Raw genomic sequence first — 5132 nt, 5'->3', positions numbered from 1 at the left:
CTTCATTTAGTTAGTTAGTTAATTCATATCATCAGCCAAAATTCATCTATAACAGGGGTGTCAAACTCATTTTAATTCAGGGGCCGCATTCAGCCCAATTTGATCTCAAATGGGCCGGACCAGTAAAACAATAACAGTGAAAAAAGTAAAATTATATTATGATCTGGTTTACATCTACAAAGTTTCCTTAAAAATCTGAATAACAATGAACATCTTGAATTGTCTTAAGAAAAATGAGTGCAGTTTTAACAATATTGTGCCTCGGTTTATCAGTTTATCATTTAAACATGTGCATTACAATCACACAAAGCATTTAGTACCAGCAGAATATTGGTAAAATTGCATTTACTTTTCTCAAGACATTTCAATTTGTTCATATTTGTTCAGGTTATTCATATTTTTTTTTTGTAAAAGTGTAGTTTGGTAATGTAAACATTTTCATGTGTTTTTTTTTTACTTTTTTTGCACCAAAAAAACAAAGAGAAAATTTGATTCATTCATTCATTATCCTCCGCTTTATCCGGGGCCGGGTCACGGGGGTAACAGTCTAAGCAGGGATACACAGACTTCCCTCTCCCCAGACTCCTCCTCCAGCTCTTCCGGGGGGACCCCGAGGCGTTCCCAGGCCAGCCGAGAGACATTGTCTCTCCAACGTGTCCTGGGTCTTCCCCGAGGTCTCCTCCCGGTGGGACATGCCCGGAACACCTCCCCAGGGAGGCGTCCAGGAGGCATCCGAAACAGATGCCCGAGCCACCTCAGCTGGCCCCTCTCGATGTGGAGGAGCAGCGGTTCTACTCCAAGCTCCTCCCTGGTGACTGAGCTCCTCACCCTATCCCTAAAGGTGCGCCCAGCCACCCTACGGAGGAAGCTCATTTCGACCGCTTGTATCCCGGATACAAGTGGTCAAGAAAATTTGAGGTTGTCATTATTTATAGGTTATTATGATAATATTTTACTGGTCTGACCCACTCGAAATCTAATTGTTCTGTATGTGGAACCTGAATTAAAATGATTTCAACACCATTGATTGTTAATATCTTCAGTGTAATTTTTGCATTTCACAAATTCATCCCGCGGGCCAGATTGGACCCATTGGCGGGCTGGATTTGGCCCCCGGGCCACATGTTTGACACCTGTGATCTATAATGTCAAATAACTTGTGATCTAATCAATACAGTTAACCCTTAAAAATCTACAGCTATTTTTGTAGCAACTTCCAAATAATTTTTCTCTACATTTAACCTTTACTGAGCTATTTATCAGTATTTGTCCTAATATTATCCCCTGCATTTTGCATTTTTTATTTAAAATCAGGGAGTAATATTGTATAAGGGACAGACCTGGGCCAAATGGGTCTACTCCAGCTCATGTGATGAATTGGTGAGATGCAAAAATTACACTGAAGATATTAATAATCAGGAGTGTCAAACTCATTTTAGTTTAGGAGCCACATACAGACCAATATGATCTCAAGTGGATCAGACAAGTAAAAATAATAGTGTAATAAGCTCTAAATGACGATAAATCCAAACTTTTCTCTTTGTTTTTGTGTGAAAAAATAAAATTACATGGTGAAAATGTTTATATTTACACTGTAAAACTATTGTTTCACAAAAATTGTGAATAATCTTAACAACCACGAATAACCTGGAATGTCTTTAGAAAAATAACATGGAATTTTAACAATATTATGTCTGTTACTAAATGTCTTGTGTATTTGTAGAGCCACTGTGATCTGTAAGTTGTAATTCGCATGTGTAAATGAGAAGCTAAGGCATAATATTATTATAATTACACTTTTACTTTTTGCACTAAAATAAAGATAAAATTGTGTAGATATTATTTGGACAATTTAGACAATGAAAGAAACCTACTGTTTTTGTCTTTGTGTGGTTCAAATATGGACCGTCAACTTAAAAACAAGGGGTTTTATGAAAAACCCCCCCAAAAAAACAACTAATCATTTAGGAATTACAGCTATTTTAAACAGAATAGACCCCATGTCAGTGTACATACTGCATCCAAAATGACTAAACTTCTGTCTCTGTCCACATACTTACAGACCTGACTGTACATTTCAGAGGTGAATATTATGCTTTTTATTCCAGCTCATTTTGTCAATTCTCCTTCTTTACATAAATACTCTTGACACACAAGAGGCCTGTTTTTGGAGCTCAAGGAAACTTGACTTTTTAAAGATGCATGGTTCACAAACATGATCATCTTATAGAATATGATGTGTTGTTATTAATTTATGACCAGTTTATAAAGTAGCTCAAACCCAAACATCAGTAAAATAATTCAAGTTTTTTATTTGTTACATGCTCGTGGTTCAAACAGTGAAATACAAAAACTGTCTACAAGGCTGTGCAGTAAAAATTAGTCAAACCTACAAAAACTTACTCATAAGAAGTGAAGTCATATAAGTTATATAAATATAGATATAATATGAATATTAACCCTTTCATACATGAATTATGAGAACCTTAATCAAGATTTTTTTTCCTGAGTGTTTTTATTCCTCTTTAGGCATGAAAAAACCCCCAATGTGATTGATTTTTTTATTTATTTTTTTAAATCAACCTGTTTTTCATGGAGTTATAAAAATGTCCACTCAGCTACACCATGAATTTTATTCTTGAAGCAAAGAAACATGTATTTAAAACCCAATATCATAAAGTGATATGAAAACAGTGAAATGAATCCATGTTTAATGCAGCTAATCTGATGTTTTCTCACATTTTAACATATTCTAATACAAGTTATTACTCACTTCATGGAGATAATATGCAAAAAATAAATATTAACAATTGATTTCCACTCAAGAACCAATCAAGAACAGCAAAGTTACAATAATGGTATGAATTGCAGTTTATGAGATGATGCATAAGTGTCCGCTGTGTTGGTTGACATGGAACTAAAACAACAAAACCCATGAATATACAAGATTAAAGCTGTAGAGTAACTGTCCACTGTAGTGACCACTATGCATGAAAGGGTTAAAGTAACAGAAAAATACTATATTACAGTAGCAATCAAACTCTTTTATGTACAGAGTGAAAGAAACCAGAGCAGAATATGCATTGTGGAAATGTGCAAATATTACATATAAATGTGTGTATGTGTTTGTGCTTGTGTTATATACATTTTTAAATTGCAGTGCAGTCCAGCGTTAATCTTGGTTATGATCTGAGTATGTGATAAATTCCATATGAATATCATTAATGCATTCAGCAGTAAAATTAATTTAAAACATCATATATAATCATAAAACACTGACAGGTATAATTTTACTGCACAATGACTTTTTAAACTTTAAGTACATTGTGGTGATAATACGTTGAATACAGAAGATAGGGTGTGGAATTTAATATTTGTCACATTGTGTATGAAGTACAGGATCTAATTACTGCCTAAAAGTCTGTTTTCAGTGTATGAGCAAAGGATACTTTAACTGACGAGATACAAAGAAATATTTACACTGGTTTTCACTGTTAAAGTCAATAAAGGAAAGTAAATGCAGGCATTGGCTTGGACTGATGTGAGAGTGAAGAACACAGTTATTGTCCATCTCTTCACTCATGACACTCTGTTGACTTTCATCTGTTTTATCTTTTATCTCATTCATGTCTGAGCCTGCAGATAAAATCACTTCCTCTGTCTGAGTTTCATCCACATGAGTCGCCCCAAACAAACTGTGCAGTCGCCCGACAATCTCTGTTTCCCACAGCACTTTCACACATGAACGAGCCGTGGAGCAGAATGGGAACAGGTTTATTGGAGAATTACGACACATTATTTAATGATGCATCATGCAGACTTAATAATTTACAGTCATTTTCTCTATTAAAACTATAAAACCATGAAAATAACTTTGCAATTGTGTGTTAATGTGTCAATAAATTAACAGTGAGACATTCATCGTTAAACTGAAGTTTTTCTTCTGTAGTTCTGATTATGAATAAACATGCTTTTTATTTTTTCTTGCAGTATTTCAAAGCTTGCACCTCAAATTGGCGAATGCAAAGCAAACCTGTTTACATGATATGCTCATTTATTACATGTTTATTACATCAGAAAACTCTCCATAACACTACTGAAATCATTCTTCTGTCTTTTAATCTCTTTTTGTTTTTACGTTTTGACAGTTTTATAATTAAAAACTAGTAGAAACATTAAATACAATTTATTTCCCCTGATGATAAACAGCTTCACATGAGGCTGTTTAGTAAATAAGACAAAGTTAAAGGTTCAAAGCTGCTTTCTATTATCCAGTTTACACATGCTCATCAGCTATTGACTCTTATTAGTGACTTTTCTTCCTGTTTATTAACCCACTTTTTTGTATTTTCACAGTATCTGAACATTCATTTTAAAACACCCGTAAAGACAGGAAAAGAAAAGGATGCATAGTAACAGCTCTGGAACAAAAAATATATAGATCGATGATTTAATCGGTGTATGTTTAATTAAATTAACATTATTGGCTCTTTCTTGAAACTACTGAAGCGATTTTCTCAAATTCTGAATTAAAATATTAGCATTTAGAGTCTATAGAAAATGACAACTGGTCAAAATGACAAAAAAAAAAAAAAAATGTAGACAAATGTAAAGAAAAGTTATATTAATTTCTTAACATCCCAACAGGAGTAGTAAGCTGGAAATTTGGAAATTACTATTTGGTGGAGTATCCTTGATTTCTTTTATATTAGCAGAGAGTTATATGTGAAATTAGAATATCTTAGTATCTGTGTAGCTATTTATATTTTCTAACTAACTAAAAAAACTAAAAACTGTTAAAAACTGATCTTCTTATGGAAGATATCTAAGGCCAAAATGGATGAATTAGACTTAAATTGAAAGGAATCATCTTATAGTTTCTCTGTTTAACATTTGAAACACAACCTAAACTACATCAAATTGAATGTTGCTCAAAAATCATCCTAAAAATGGGTCATTGGAATAAAAAGGATGCAAAGTAAACTTATTTAACAGTAACTTATTGCAGGAAAACACTCATGCGGGAATTAATATTTGAGTATTCAATTAATGGATTGCAAAAACAGTCATAAGGAAATGTTTTGATAAATGAATCATTGTTTTAGTTAAACTTTTCTTAGTAAAATGTCCTC

Source organism: Sphaeramia orbicularis, chromosome 11, assembly GCF_902148855.1.
Source record: "Sphaeramia orbicularis chromosome 11, fSphaOr1.1, whole genome shotgun sequence".
Classification (NCBI taxonomy): domain Eukaryota; kingdom Metazoa; phylum Chordata; class Actinopteri; order Kurtiformes; family Apogonidae; genus Sphaeramia; species Sphaeramia orbicularis.
The sequence above is the reverse complement of the archived record's forward strand: the minus strand, read 5'-3'. Positions refer to the sequence as shown.